The sequence below is a fragment of the Perognathus longimembris genome, chromosome 10 (assembly GCF_023159225.1).
Source record: "Perognathus longimembris pacificus isolate PPM17 chromosome 10, ASM2315922v1, whole genome shotgun sequence".
NCBI classification, from domain to species: Eukaryota; Metazoa; Chordata; class Mammalia; order Rodentia; family Heteromyidae; genus Perognathus; species Perognathus longimembris.
Genome location: NC_063170.1, coordinates 56,892,794 through 56,909,944, shown reverse-complemented (window position 1 = coordinate 56,909,944; position 17,151 = coordinate 56,892,794). Strand labels below are relative to the sequence as shown.

At 37.5% G+C, this 17,151-nt stretch overlaps 1 protein-coding gene across 1 annotated transcript in view; it reads right to left on the bottom strand.

The window, feature by feature from the left end:
- Tafa1 (TAFA chemokine like family member 1) overlaps nucleotides 1-17,151 on the bottom strand; it is a 444,264-nt gene that overhangs the window by 9,402 nt on the left and 417,711 nt on the right. The window lies entirely within an intron of this gene.

The following is a 17,151-nucleotide window of genomic DNA, read 5'->3' as shown; positions in this document are numbered from 1 at the left end:
CTGGATTATGAGAATGAAGTCATTCAGTGTTGTGTTTCTAAAGATGATTTGCTTCTGACTTGTGTACTACATAGTAATCTTAATATCCTTCTCTTCATATCCTGTGTCAACTAACACTTATTGTGTCATCTGCCCATATCTTCTGCAAAAAGACAATTTTGAAATTTTTTTCTCTCAGACTCCAAAGCTACTTAAAATTGTCAACATGTATGAAGAATAATAATTAGGCTTAGTAGAATGAAGTAATCTCAACGCTACTTAATTGTTTTTTGTAACTTTCCATACCAAGAAATATGTATATGTTATTCTTAAATTTTCAAATTTTAATCATTGATGGAATAATAAAAATGACCCTTTTCAGGTATATACTGAGTTTCGGGTATGTACTGTGTTTCTGGGTTAGGTGCTGTAGGGTACTGTTTTATCTTCAGAGTAACACTATTAGGGGACCATTATTAGGAACTTATTTTTACTGAAAACGAAATGGAATCCTGAGTGGTTAACTTTTCCTGACTTATATAGACAGGCAGTATGAGAATTAACCCTAAAATTCACACCTGATGAATCCCCAAACCTATTGTTTTCATTATTACAGTGCTAAACCCTTTCTTGTTTTGTGTTCAGTATTCAGTATTCAGAAAATGTGAAGGGAAAGTATTGACTGCTGAGCAAATGAATTCTCTCTGCTATATTACTACTCAAAATAATTTTATTGCAAACATAAACAAGGAAAATTAAAAAAACACATTTAGTTTCTTGTGAAATTAAGTTCACTTCAGAAAATGGGTAATTGCCAGTTTATTGCACATGCTGGAGCTGAGTCTGAGAAATACATTTGTGGACTCTATTAATAACAACATTCTCACAGAAATTTCTACAGGCAAATCATCTTGTAAGCCACGAGATACATCACTGCTACAAAGACTTTTTATCCTCAGAAGAACTAAGTTAATTAAATATCAGCTACGAAGACAGACTTTCCCTTATCTGTAGATTATGAAAGAAGATCTTAAGGTGCCTTTAAGCCTGTGCTGGAACTCTACCTAAGGTATCTCGAACAAGAAAGAGCTGATCTTCAGTTCTTTCAAGAGTATGCCTCTTTCCTTGTTTCTTTATTTTTAAAATTATATTTTTACTGTCTTTAAGTAGTTGTACAAAAGACTCACCCTTCAACAAATCAGTTTAAGAATATAATGCATTGTGATGGATGTCATCCTTTTATCATTTTTTTCCTTTCCCTCCCTACCTAATCCTTCCCCTCAATTTTCCTAATTTTTAGGATATACATTAGGTATTATAACTTCATTTTGCAAGCAATTCTTAAAGTCATTGAGGCAGCTTTTTTTTGTTTGTTTTTGGTTAGTCATGGGGCTTGAACTCAGGGCATGGGCACTGTCCCTGAGCTTTTGTGTTCAAGGCTAGCACTCTACTAGTTAGGGTCACAGCTCCACTCCCATTAAAGTGACTTTTCTCATGACCCTTGATTCCTCCCATAGACCAAGTCAAATTGCCACACAGCAGAAGAAATATAATAAGAGGAGATTCACTTCTTCTGTCACCATAAACCTTAAATATTACTATTGTCTAATGATAGGGCATTTCCTTTTAGGGAGAGGCAGCAGAATACAGATAAGCAACAGGGCTTAATAAATGCAGTAAAGGAACACTTTAGCTGGATAGGAACTTATTTCCCTGTTTATCATGTAATATAAAGAACAAGACACAGTGCTAGACCTCCAAGCCTACAGGTTAGTTCAGGATTCTCAATAGGAGCATCGCTGGCATTTAGGAAAGAATTGCCATGATGTTGTATAAATGATCAGAGTGATCTTCTAGAAGTAATGATATTATTGTTAATCATGAAAGCAAAGATCTCGGGCTTTTAGAAATATTTATTTGAACATAGGGAAAAGTCACTGAAGATTCTAGAATCTATGTGTAACGAACAAAAAAAACGATAAGATACAACTAAAGGGTGTTTGGAAAGCTAGGCTTGGCAGTATATTCCCAGCTACTTGGGAGGCAGAGGCAAGGGGATTTTAAGTTTTAGACATCCCTGATAAAGTTACTGAGACCTTATCTCAGAAATATAATATAAAGGTATTAGAGGTGTTTGTAATGAGTACTTTCTGATCATGTGGAAGGTCCTGGGTTCAATCCATAATCCTGCACTCACCAATCAATAGTCAAAGGATGTCAAGGAAGATGAACTTGACAGTAATGTTCAAGTAAAAAGAAAGAAGAAGCAAGTGGCCAAAATGCCAATCAAGTATGACTACATTCAAAGAGAAGCCATAAGGATTTGTTTATTTTGAGACAACATTGTTTTGTGTGGCTCTGGAGGATCTCACACTTATGGAGTGAGATTGTGGTTGTACACAAACAGGCATGAGTTCCTGCAATGACCTTGCCAAGAAAAGCAAAGCTGAAAGCAATGTTTAGAACAACGTCATTTTCTTAACACCGTGGCTAGTAGATAAGTCATCTTACCCGTCTCCCTCCTGGATGGGTTCATGTGGAAGGTACTACACCAAGGGGCCCTTGATGGCAGGCATCACATTGTACAACTCCAATGGCCCATATAGCTCAAGGCATATTTATGAATGAATGAATGAATGAATGGATAAGGAAGAAAACAACAGGGAAAAAAAGGTAGCATCCCTAACATAGAGTTGGGATTACAAGTCAACAGCATAACTCATTCACTAAATGTTCTGTCACTACTACATGTCTTCATCTTCATTGGTATCCTCATTTCTGATGAAAATTTCTCTATACAGAAAAGGCAGTCTTTCACAGTGTTAGAGAGTTTGCACTGTTCTTTTCTATGATGCCAATTTCTCAGATTTGCTTTTATAACTTATGAGCGCTTGAGCACAAATGAAGTGGCTGAACATAGGATTGTATTCATGTTCCTAGAAGTAGGTTATAAGTACATCAATCAAAACAAATTTTAGCCTCATTTCTTATGCAACCTGTCATGCAATTCAAAGCAGTGGTTGGAACTCCATTAGAAGGATAGGACAGCACTCCAGCCTCACTCTTTGTACAGGTTGTCAGAACAGCTGTTTCAATGCCTTGCTTCAAAGGATCTGTAGTGACTCCCTGTGTGTTATTGTCTTTATCAAAGCAAACTGGAAATTAAAGCACTGAGTAATCTTTCCAAACTTTCTCTTTCCTAGGGGTCCATGCTTAAGGTTGTGATGTAGTTGGAGGCATTTTGCATTGTTAAGACTTTAAGCTCCGTGATGCGTGCTGGAAGGATGCTCTAAGAGATGGGTAGGTGTCAAGGGATGCAGGTTTGAATCTTACTAGCAATCATGTTACTTACTGGTAATATGGCTTTAGAAAGTTACTTAGGCTATAAAAGCAATGGTTAGTTAGTGTGGATTTTAAATAAAATAAATGTCTTAACATAATGCTTAGTAAACTTTGTTCTCAATACATGGCAGAAATTATTACTATTATTGATCCATGCAACTATTATCCAACTATACTTGTGTTCATCTAATTATCCTCACCAAGAATTGAACTCTTACCCTCAGTGCAAGTGGATTTTAGTTCTTGGACCAGTGTAGTTCTTCATAAGACCTACAACACATTCCAAAGGTATTTGTGGAATGAAGGGTTAAAGATGGAACTGACTAGTATTGCTTTTCCTATAAATTCTATTGTAGGATTTTTCTTCAAGCTGGGGCAATTTTATGTGGGTGAAGATCTTGCACCAGGAAGGATTTAAAACCATAAGGTAAATGTCATATAATTTCCTTGAGTGATAGCTTTCCTTGAATGTATTTTGGAACAAATGTGATATTTTATGCCTTCAAGAATCATTCATTAACTGTTATGAGGTACATAAAACACCTTAAAGTGGCCTACAATCTCCCTATGGGAGCTATACAATGAATGGAAAGACCAGACCTACATAGGGACAAATTGTGATACATTAAAAGATTTAACAAAGGGAGATAATCAATCTAATTTGGATGATCAGCATAGTCGTGTGAAGATTTGTCATTGATGAAATAACCTGATCATGAAGTAATGAAAATTGTTTCATATTAAAACAAGTATATGTTTTATAAAAAGAAAAGACAAACCAACCTTGAATTTTAAGATAAACAGAAAATCTCAACAGATCTTTTACTTCTCCTAGACTGTTTCAAGCTGCCACACCACATTCTCATTTCTTTGCAAATGTCTTCTGCTCTGATAAAGGAAGATTCAGACTTGTGCCAACTGAAGGGAGCTCTCCTAATAGCTACCCATACAAAAATGTCCTTCTGGGCTGGATAGCAGCACTATAGTTTCAGCTTGCTTTACATATTACTGTGTGACACTCCGTCCTAGAGTCTGCTTTTAAGTCAGACAATAGATATTGGACATGCTTTGACGTGCTTTCACTGAAAAGATGGCTTTATTTTAGAATTAAATTCAGCTCACTGTGATTTTTGTATTTGCACAGGTACATGGTTTTTAAGAAAATTGTTATGAGGAACGTAATAACCAAGCTTATTAAGTAAATTTCCTATTGTGTAGTCTCTGAATCTCCCAGTGTAACATTCTATATTTAAAATACTTCAGAGTAACTTTGAAGTTTATAATCAAGAGAAATTTTAAATCTTTATGAGGCACAAATTATCCATTTTTTTCATTTTCGCCAAACATAGAAAACTTGATGTTTTCCATCTCTGATTCTGAAAATAATACATATTCTTTTCTAACATTCAAGGTACACAGGTAAATATGAGAATAAGAATATACAATACCCAGATCCTATCTGATGGATACATATTATTACATTTGGAATTTTTAAAAAACAGCTTTAGAAATGGTTTCATTGGAGATTACATTGGTATAACAAGTATTTTCAAATGTACATCATGAGGGTATTATTAGATTCTGTAGGAGAGGTTTTCCTTTTTTTTTTTTTTTTTGCCAGAACGGCTACCGATTTACCATAATCAAATAATATCAGTCAAGCATATGTCTTTGGTTCATAGGCAAAGTAGTCACTTTTGTGGTTATTGATAGATAACAAATACCCCCTTTGGTTTATTCCACTTTGAAACTGATATCAAGTATTAAATCATGCCCAGAGAACTCCTGGCATTGAGTTTGTTTGCGAAACTCATGGCCACAGATGTTGGCACTGATGGAGATGAGGTACGCGGCATGTGAGCCTTTCCTTTTACTCTCCCTCTCACTAGAGAGATTGATATAAATAAAATTTAAATAGAAAACACATTCCAGATGCCAACAGTAAAAAAGACTTTGTCAGCCTAATGAAAAGGTATCAATTTTCTCCACTTTATTCAATAAATTGTGAGTCATTTTCTAAATGGATTAGATTAAAGGAAAGTTCAAACTCCCAGGGTGATGCTCTTGGCCTTGATGGAGGCTTTAGATGAGGACCAAGAAAATAGGCCACACAAAACCTCTTAGGCCACTTCAATTCTATAAAAATTGATACCACCCAGGACAGAAGTGTCTCTAACCCTGAACTCACCTATTGCTTGGGAAGCCAAATCCTGGGCAATTGAATGAGACACACTGTTTCTCTTGTTTTATTAGGATGTCATGGGTGGCTGAGTGAATTACAAGTGAGAACATGAGGGCGTGAGGCTGGAATAAAAGCTCAGTGGCTCTGTGTTGTGGATTCTGCCTCCTAGATACTTGTCAATGTGTTAACACAGATGTTTGATAAAATGAGAAGACAACATGACATAATTCCGTGGCATTCACACTGTCTCTACAGGAGACCAATGCCTTCAGGTTTGTCATCATTAATTTAACTTCAGAAAAACATAATTTGACTTTCATGTGAAGATGAAATGTGGTCTCATGATCATAGAGCACTCAGATCTAATTTCATTTATGCATGTTTGAAATAGTAAAATAATTTCTTTATTTTCTTTATTTTTTTTTACCTTTTTAGGCAGGAGTTGGTACTGGCTTTTGGGCTCAGGAGCACTCACTCATTTACCAGGCTTGTGAGCTCATGGCTGGAACTCTACCACCTGAGCCAAAAAGCCTGCACTGGATTTTTGCTGCTTACATTAGAGATAGAAATATGTACATTTTTCTCTCTAATTCTGCCTCAAATCATGATCCTCTCAATTTCAGACTCACAAATAGCTAGGGTTGCAGGTATGAGCCACTGACTATCAGCTGCAAAATAATTTTAAATTTTTATTGTTATTATAAAGGTGATATATAGAGAGGTTACAATTATATAAGTCAGGTAACGAGCATGCTTATTTACTTTTAGTATTACTTTTAGTATTGCATTTTATCAACATATGTAAGTTGTACACATAAATGGGGTTCAGTGTGGTATGTCATTTTTAATTTGAATTTCATTGCAAAGGTGATGTACAGATGGGTTACAGTTACATATTCAGGTAATGAGTACATATCTTTTTGAACCGTGTCATCCCCTCCCTCATTTTCTCCCAGTTTTCCCCCTGAATTGTTTGGCTAGCCTTACCAGTAAATGAATGAATTATCTGAAATGAATGAATTATGAATTATCTGATCTATATCTAGCACACCTTAGTAAAGGAAATCAAAGTTACCTTTAAGATGTGAAAATGATAATAAATGGTTCCTATTTCTAAATTCTTAATTTCAACAATACCAGGTATTTTTTTCTTCTTTATTGTCAAAGTGAACTACAGAGGGGTTACAGTTCCATATGTAAGGCATTGAGTACATTTCTTATCCAACTTGTTACCTCCTCCCTCATTTTTCCCCCATCTCCCCCCTCCCCAGTTCTTTCTTCCCCTCCATGAGTTGTACAGTTGGTTTACACCAAATGGTTTTGTAAGTATCACTATTGCAATGGTTTGTCTTTTTATCCTTTGTCTCTTGATTTTGGTATTCCCTCTCCCTTCTCTAGTTCCCTTACACGTATATACACTATCCGGGGTACTAAGATCAGTTACAATGATAGCAGGGGTAAAACCATTGGAAGGGAATACGAGAGAAAGAAATAAGTGTACGGTTTCACATGGAATGTTGAAAATAACTACAACAATGATATATCACTTGTTTCCATAACTTGGGAGTTCATTTTGCTTAGCTTCATCTTATGTGTTCATGCAGGCATAGGTATTGAGCTATTGTGATCTTCTGCTAAGAATATCCTAGACATTTACTAATTATTCCCTATGAGGGAAACCATAGAGTCCCTGTTTCTTTGGGTCTGGCTCACTACATTTAGTAGGATTTTTCCCCCCAGGTCCTTTCATTTCCTTATGAATGGCGTAGTCTCATTCTTTCTGATAGAGGCACAGAATCCCACTGTGTATATAATACCAGATATTCTTTAAACAACCACAATTTGGAAATGCAACAAACATAGAAAAAGAAAATTTGCATTGTGGGCACTTTGCAAATTATTTTGTTGATGTCCATGATGACATCACGGATGCTAAGTAGGTCACAGGAGATCAGGAATCTAGGTGGAGAAATATTTCAGAGGCATCTACTTGCAAACAAATTAGCAATCATAGTTCTAGTGCCTCAAGCCACACATTCTGCTTTGGAATGGATTTTATCAGTGTAAGTTAGCTAAGTGAGAGAAGCCGGATAAAATGTTTTAACCAAGTTTAGCAATGAAACTTAGAAACTTAGAACAGTATTTCCTTGTGCGATGGCAAGGATCTCTGGGAGTGGAGCTCGGTTGTGGTGGTCATGGTGATTTGAAAATTTACAAACATTTTAGTAATATGGTTTTTTTAAATGTATATTTTACCATCTCTATATCAGGTGATACCAAGTTTCTCACCCATGGTTGTAGAAATATCCACATGTTTGCTCTTTCCTTTTGTGCCCAATTCTTTGCAAAATGTCTTCGTGTTCCCCCTCAGGAAGAAGTGATCTCTTTTCTCAGCCACTCTCACCAGGTTTAGCCACATGATTTGTTTGTCCAATAAGAGATGAGCAAAGATAACATGAAGTGGCTTAAAAGTGTCTGTGCTCAGGGCTTGCTGCATTTTGGATCCTTCATTGACGAAGACAAGCAGTCATGCCAGCAGAGTGTAGCTTTCCCAGCTCTGGCTTTCTTGGACAGAACATCCGACGTGTGACAGAGACTACCTTACATCCCAACTCATACTGAACTAGCCCTGACTTGCAGAAGATGCACCCAGCAAATGCACAGAATCATGGGAGAAGGTACCGTTTTCTTACTTTTAGCCACTTGTTGAAAAAAACACATTTGACACATTAATAGGGAATGTATACAAGAGTTTCTCTTAACATGAACATATTTAAGAAAAATTTAAATATCAAGCAAGGCACAGTAAAAGCAGTAGACCAGTATTGCCAAAAATGTGAAGATGACCTGAAGAACAAGAAGTCAGGAAAAAACCTACATAAAAATGTTTCATATTTTCACCTACATCAATCACGATTTATATATGGTTACATATTTATTTTCAGGTTTTCATTGCATTTAGAAGAGACCAAGCATTACATTAGGGTCACAAGTCTATGTGATGATAATAAAAATTAATAACTTAGGTTTAAGAAAGGAACAAAAATAATTAAAGCTCAAAGATCCACATCTATAATTGACTGAAATAGCAAAACACTGTGAGGATAAAAGTAATTTAGGTCACTTGGTGAACTAATTTGAAAATTTAATTTAAAAAGAATGCTATTTTAGTATTGATATTTTGGGGCAGGGTATTTATTTCAAGCCAAGTCAAAATATACTTATACACCTTTCCTCTGAAAGCTCTGATGTGAGAATTAGGCAGTGAGTGACAGGGCATTAATTTTTTTGTTTGTTTTTGTGCCAGTCATGGAACTGGAACCCAGGGCCTGGGTGCTGTCCCTGAGATATTTGTGATTTTTTCTCAAGGCTAGCACTCTACCACTTGGGCCAAAGCTCCTCTTCTGGCTTTTTTTAAAAATGGTGGTTTATTAGAGATAAGAGTCTTATGTACACTATCTCTGTATCTTATCTGAGTATACTGGAAACCCTGTATACTGGTATTAGAACTAGGAAATTGAAAGGGAATACCAAAATCGAGAGACACAGGGTAAAAAAAGACAAACACCTACAAAAGCAATACTTGCAAAACTGTTTGGTGTAAATGAACTGAACAACTCATGGCCGGGGGCGGGGGGTGGTGGTGGGGGGGGTGGAGAAGGGAAAGGGGGAGGGGGGAATGAGGGAGGAGGTAACAAACAGCACAAGAAATGTATCCAATGCCTAATGTATGAAACTGTAACCTCTCCGTAATTCAGTTTGATAATAAAAACTTAAAAAAAAAAAGAGTCTTATGGACTTTCCTGCCTGGATTGGCTTTGCATAGTGATCCTCAGATCTCAGCATCCTGAGTTGCTAGGATTACAGGTGTAAGCCACTGGAGCATGGCTAGCAGGACACTTTTTATTGGTATTTTGACCACTGGCTCTTCTTTTTACTGGTTAAAAAGATGCTTCTCATTTCTAATCATGTTCTAGAAAAATCTACCAATAACTGGATTAAAAAATTACATCTATACAACTTATTCAAGGACATAAAACCTACACTTACTTTTCTGTCTGCCTCCTGCTATCTACTGCAACAAATCTCATGCTCCAACTGTTTATAGGTTTTATTCCCCACTGCCACTTTGAGCCCAGATGTCTTTGTTATTTTAGGACACTAATACTGATTCTTGAGTGTGCAAGAAAACAATTTGCATGAGAGAGAAGGAAACAGGACACCAGATAACTAAAGGTCTCTGAGATGACACTGTGTGAAGTTTTTCATGACATACCTACATTTGACCAAAATAGGTGCTCTTTCTTTCAGCCTTCAATTGTATTGTGTCCCCATTTCTTCATATATTTAAGTATTTTCTTCCCTGTCTAACTCCACACAAAGCCATACCATTTTTGAGGCCAGGCAGTGCATATTTCCAACTGGGTATTTAAGGTACCAAGCAGAGGAACTGATATACAGAAATAGTGGCCCACACTGTAAATTAGCTACAGAAGAGCCATTCTCTGGTCTCTTGTGATAATTCCTACAGAAGAATCTAGACATGAAATAATTTTCTTGTGGCTGGCCTTGGACACATGATCCATTTCTGGTTTTTGAGAGTAAACAAAGATTTGTTGGAGGTAGTGTGCTAGAAAAAAAAAATCTGGTCCAAGGGGCAATGACTGCTGGCCTGATCCTCGGTTCTCTTGCTTCTGGCTTTGAGTTGTCTGCTGAATGCACTCATGATAGCCATCATATCAGGATTTCAGCAAAGAAAGCCCTGCCACTCACATCACTAACCCACACCAGTGACCAATATCAATGTACTTCTTGTTCTACAAGAAAAATCAAGTCCTAGTGTTCAAGCTACCACCATCGGGCATAATATTAGTTGTTGCTTCAAAGAATTCCACATGACAACAAAGATACTCAGTCAACATTCATGAACCAGCTGAAGGACTGAAGGAATCCAGATTCTTGACTATGCCAAGGGCCGATCCTTCCCATTAAAAAAAGTTATTTAGGGGCTGGGGATATAGCCTAGTGGCAAGAGTGCCTGCCTCGGATACACGAGGCCGTAGGTTCGATTCCCCAGCACCACATATACAGAAAACGGCCAGAAGCGGCGCTGTGGCTCAAGTGGCAGAGTGCTAGCCTTGAGCGGGAAGAAGCCAGGGACAGTGCTCAGGCCCTGAGTCCAAGGCCCAGGACTGGCCAAAAAAAAAAAAAAAAAAAAAAAAAAAAAAAAAAAGTTATTTATATGGACATAGCTACTGAGCTATTGTAGTCTTCTTCTAGGACTATCCTAGACGTGTACTAATTATTCCCAATGAGGGAAACCACAGAGTCTATGTTTCTTTGGGTCTTGCTCTCTTCACTTAGTATGATTTTTTCCCCAAGTCCTTCCATTTCCTTATAAATGGAACAATGTCTTTATTTCTGATAGAGGCATAGAATTCCATTGTGTATATGTACCACATTTTCTCGTCTACTGAGGGGCATCTGGGTTGATGCTAAGTGAAATGACCTCCAAGTTATGGGAACAAGTGGTTTATCGTTGTTGTTGTTGTTATTTTCAACATACCATGTGAAATTATGCCCTTTTTCTTTTGTCTTTCTTTCTCATGGTTTTACCCCTGATATCACTGTAACGGATATTAGTACCCTGGATATTATATGTATGTGTGTTAGAACTAGAGAAGGGAAAGGGAATGCCAAAATTGAGAGACAAAGGATAAAAAGACAAACCAGTGCAACAGCAATACTTACAAAACTACATGGTGTAAACCAACTGTACAACTCATGGTGGGAGGGAGGGAAGTAGGGAGGGGGAGGCAGGGGAAAATGAGGGAAGAGGTAACAAGTTGGATAAGAAATGTACTCACTTCCTCACGTATGAAACTGTAACCCCTCTGTACATCACTTTCACAATAAAGGAATGAAAAAAATTCAAAAAAGTCATTTAGTGGGAATATTCACAATGACTTAAAAAGGAACTTTTTGACATTAAAATTGAGACATTGGGAGCTGACTGACAATCCTGAGACAGGCTGTCCATCCTTATTGTTATGTGGGTCTGCGTTTTGTCCTTCCCAACATCTCAGATGCAGAAGACAAGAGGACTGCAACATCTGTATGGAAATTAAGCTTTTCTTGGAACACTTCAGTGTCCATGGTGAAACTGAGTTTTCTTAATTACAACCCAGATCTGTTTGCACAATGCAGAATTACTAATTGTTATGGTCTAGAGACGCCAAATTCAATTTTCCAAAGTAATTAAGACTCATTTGCATGTCTCTGGCATGGCTGGCAGAAGAGGAAAGTTTAAATGCTTTCATGGTGGAGCATTTCCCATACACTGGCTGCAGCAAATGGAAGAATATACAAGGGGACTAGAAATCAGCCATTAAAGAAACAAAGGAAAAAACAGCAAGGAAAGGAAAGGCTGAACATATTTATTGTTGGTTTAAAGTCATTTTCTGTCCTGCCAGTGACACTCTGAAATCTACCCCTACCTGTCTCTAAGCCACAGGGAGAGAGTTTCAGAATATTTGTGATAGGATGTGAAGAGAAGACAGATTTTCATAAACTTTGTTTTCCCTTATGTTCTGAATTTTTAAGCTGGCTCTGGCCCAAGCACCAAGCTCAAAAACCATTTTCATTTCACTTTCAGAGATGACAACCTTTCTCCAAAAAAAAAAAACCAAACAAACCACAATCACCAGCACAACACAGCTTAATGTGAAATTCTGGGGAAAGGCAAACTGCTTTCTATGATAGGATTTTGTTGGGTCATGAGAGCCTTCTTCTACAAGAAGGAAAATACCCAAATTACTTCATTTCGGTTACAAATGTTACTATGCAACTATTCTTGATTTATATTCACCTTCCATTCAGGAAAGCGAGCCACAGAGACAAGAAGTCCATATCACAGGCACAGTGCTTGTGTCCTCCTCATCTTCTGGTGAGGTTGAGATCTGACCCCACAGTGTGATGGTCTCAGAAAGTGGAGCCTTTTGGAAGTAATTAGGTCATAAGAGTAGACTGCCCTGGGGCTGGGAATATGGCCTAGTGGCAAGAGTGCTTGCCTCGTATACATGAAGCCCTAGGTTCAATTCCTCAGCACCATATGTACAAAAAAAAAAAAAAAAAAGCCAGAACTGGCACTGTGGCTCAAGTTGGCAGAGTGCTAGCCTTGAGCAAAACGAAGTCAGGAACAGTGCTCAGGCCCTGAGTGCAAGCCCCAGGACTGAAAAAAAAAAAAAAAGAAAAAGAAAAAAAAAAGAAAAAAATAGATGAGATTATCATAAGAAATTGTCTTAATTCAAATTCATTCAGGATTCATTGAATTGGCTAGTTTATAAACAATAGACTTCGTATCTCACAATTCTGGAGACCAGGGAGTCCAGGATTAAGGCACTGGTTCACATGCTGGTTCAGTATTTAATAGCTTGTGTTTTCTTTTTGTGTTCTCACATTGCTGAAAGACAAGCGAGCTCTTTGGGGACTCCTTTTATAAGGGAAGTTTTTCCTCTTGGCGGCCTTCCTCCGATGATCTCACCATCTAAAAGCTTACATGGTCTAATACTATTACACTGTATATTAGGTCTCAATAGAAGAAGATGTAGGGGAGTCACAAAAATTTAGACCATAGTAATAATCTAATTAACTCTTCTTACCCTGTATTTTGCATCAAGAAGACTGGGAGATGTATAGGTCCATGTACCAACTTGTTTAATATGAAATTCAACCAGGCACAGTTGCATTACACATGCTTGTAACCACCAACTATGCAGGAGGCAGAAATCAAGAGGACTGTGGTTCAAGACCATCCCAGGAAAAGTTCAAGTTAGAGAAACATCCCTTATCTCAAACAAGCTAGATATGGTAATACACATCCGTAATCCCAGCCGTATGGAAGGTGTTAGGTAGGAGGATTTCTATCTGCCCTCTCCCAGGCAACAAGTGAGGGAAACGAAGCAAACAGTATTAGAAGGGTGGCTCAAATGGCAGAGTATTTGCCTAGCAAGTTGAGACCCAGAAGTCAAACCTAACCACTGACAAAGGAAAAAGAAAGAAAGGGGTGAAGGGGAGGTCCAAAAAAGGTGACCAAAATGAGAGAAAGAAATATAATCTTATCATTTATATTAACTGTAAAGATCCAAGTGGCCAGTTTGATGGGTACATAAATCTGAAACCAGGTTTGTGCTCATCAATCATAGACTAGCAATAATTCAACTTCTTCTGTCTGCGAGATTGATTTGGGTTTGCCTTTGGGGAAACAACCCTCTCTCATGTTCTCAATCCTTGCACTCACATGGCTTAGCCTCTTTGCATGTTCTTCTTTCTTCCTTTATCTACGTGATTTCTTTAGATGTGAATGAAATCACAGAGTCCACTCTCTAGGATACTGGCTCTTTCAGGAAGCACTAGCTTCTCTTTCTGCTACGCCGGCATGTTGTAAACTTGGAGCCCTCCAGGCCCCCACTTAGAGCGGTCCCGCTGGGGAGTCAAAGCATTATGCAGAAGGCACAACTGAGAGAGTCTCCAAGACTGTCTCAGAGTCCAGCACTCTGCAAGACTATTTGAGTTCAAGAGTCCCTGAGGTGAATCTGAAATTCAGACTTTCTCTTAGAAGCCACTGAATTTTCTGTTTGACTTCAAACCATTTGCTGACTTTTAAACCAACAATGGAGAATCCATATGAATACGACTGCTATATAATTTTTAGGTGAATAGCTACAGCTTTATTTAAAGCTTTCTTTGTGAGCTCTATCTGAAAACCTTAACATCTAAAAGAAGTCAACGGCACTCTATTCCACAGACCAACATGGACACACACCTAGAGAGTGACTTTCATAAGTAGCAAATCATTAAAATGAAATCTCCTTAAGGCTGCTGCTGTTTGATCTTGGGCAAAGCATTGATTTCTTTCTTCCTCTGTTTTCTTATCTCTAAAATGGGAATAAGGATTCTGTTGACAGGGTTGTAGGACTGCACAGATGAATATGCATAAAACATCAGATGGATCAAATGATTGTTAGAAAGTAAGTGCTAGGTAACCTTGGGCTGTTATATTAGTGTATAAATAATAACAAATATTTAGTAACTGTCAGATGAAGCTCATCTAGATACTTCTCAGTACAGTGTCAGTTTACCATAAAATTTTTGCCTTCCCACTGTGGGAAGGACATGTCAGGGTCAAAGACAAACTGAATAACTTCCAATGGCTACCTTTGAACTCTCAGTTTACTAAAGATGTACGCGAATTGCCATCGATGTAGCCAGTAACACAATGGAGGTGGGGGAGGGAGTTTAGTATTGAAATTTGAGCTTTCATCTTTGCACTTACTCGGCATGAATGCTATCATTTGAACCACACTTGTATACCATTTGTACTCTTTTTTTAAAAGCACAGACTCATATTTATGCCCAGGCCACTCTGGACTGGGAAGCTTCTATTTGCAGTTTGCCACTATGCTATCCAATCCTTTACTGGCTGAGGTAGAGTCTCAGGAATTTTTGCCTAGGATGGCTTTGAACTGTGATTTTCTTGATTTCTGCCTGTTGAATAACTGGCATTACAGGTATGGAACACCACACCCTGTTTCTCTTGCTCTTTCTTATTGTTTCTCCTAGGAGTATCAGTAAAGAACTAGAGTTCTGCTTGGATCCCACACAATATCCCGATTGCTTTCAATTCAAAATTACTCTTACTCTGGCCAAATTCATGAGCTAGATACATTAATTAAGAAGACAAAGTTCATAAGGTTATATTTTCCAGGTGTCACTTACATTCAGTACCCAGACATTCTGACTATCAATTTTTTATCATTATCAATTTTTTTTTGCAGGACAGTTTTGTTTCAGAAGTGTCTTTGTGACAAAAAGTACTACATTGAAAAGTTATTGGTCTCATGTTTTAAGGCACAATTAATTGCAGAAATTGGAAATCATATTCCAGTCACTGAATGCACAGGAAAACATATCAAGCAATCAAGTTTTATCTATAATGACCAGTAAAGGAAAAAAAATTAAACCCAGTCCTAAATTCCATTACTAACATGGGTTGAACAGTCTCCAGTGCTGCCTGTAGGACTCATATACTTTGAAGTCTTCACATTGTGAGGAAAGTGAATTGTGAAGAGAAAGTAGGAAACAGGCATAGGAAAACTCATGTGAACAGAGACAAAACTATATTTGCTTTTACTGATCAAAGTGAAAATATGAATTGCATCTCAGAACGAAGGCCTAGTATTTCCTGGAAATCATGCTTTTCTTCTACACCTTTGAAACTCCTTACGTTATTACATTTTATGTTACTCACAAAGTGGGGGCTAGTTTCCAGAGCTCATGGACATAGTTTCAGGGGGTTAGTTAGAAAAGAAAGAGAAGGGTTTTTTTAAATTTATTTTGGGAGCAAATCCTAAGTGCTTTATATACAATGCTTCATCCACTGTCTGCAGCAACTCTGGAAAATGGTTATAATTGCCCACACTTGGCCTGATCATAAAAGGAAGGTTAAAATGCTCAGCAATTGGCCCAAGTTAATGAATGACACTTCAGGGTTGAAGCTTTTATGAACCCCATATTTTGATCTCTTACATTCTGTAATGCATACTAGAATTACAAGGTTGAATGTTGTCCATGTCAACTTGTAACATAGCTATTATTATTTCTATATCTCTAGACCTTGCACCTTTGGCCTCTGGGAAAAATTCTGATGTTCTTTTGGGACAAAATTTCCCTAGTGTTGGTCAGATGCTAAGGTGAAGATAGCTCCTACCTCTTAAAAATCAAGGCAGTCATATGACCAAGATCATTTCACCACTTTTGCGACTAAAGCTCTTCCTAAAGTCAAAAAGATAAACAAGAAAGAAAAGAAAAATAAAATTAGCTATTTCTACACCGAGAAATAAAACATTTTTCCTTTCTTGCTGAACCTGGGATATCCCTGGTGAGTTTCTTGTCCAAGGGAAATTCTAGGATTTTTAAAGTAGATCAAAAAACCTGAGCTGCTGCCCAAGCTTTTGGAGATCTTCTTTCTCTCTATCAGTTACGACCCATTCTGCAAGAACTCTTACTACCCTGAAACGATTACTCTGGAAATGATAGGACATTTGGATGCTACAGTAGGAAACCCCAGATGAGGTCAGGCTTCCAGACACATTGAACTACTTCCAGACTGAAGTTTCTAGACCAGTCTATAACCAGCTGAATACTACAGAGCCACCTCTGTCAATGTCATGTGGAGAAGATTTGTCTCAACATACAGCATCCAAATTACTGGTAAAAATCATCACATGCAATAAGAAGGTTATTTCAATCCAAGAAGTTTGGGGAGGTTATACATTAGTTGAATATGAATCCATTCTGAAATGGACCAATTAGGACAATTAGGAAATTATTCTTCATTTTCATTGCTCATAGGATAAAAAACTGGGACTTTTGGTGCTATTTTTCTGTTCACTTGAGTGAAGTGTCTCTGCGACAAAAGTCAGTATAGAAGAAAACATAGATGAGGGATAGAGAGAGACGTAGTGATATCTGAGGACTTCCATTGCCTTGATAGTTTACTTCATTGCAAAAAAAAAAAATTACTGTTGTTGAAATCATTTGAAGTTTCTTTTCTTGCCACTGGAGAAATTTGAGCCAAGAAAACTTAT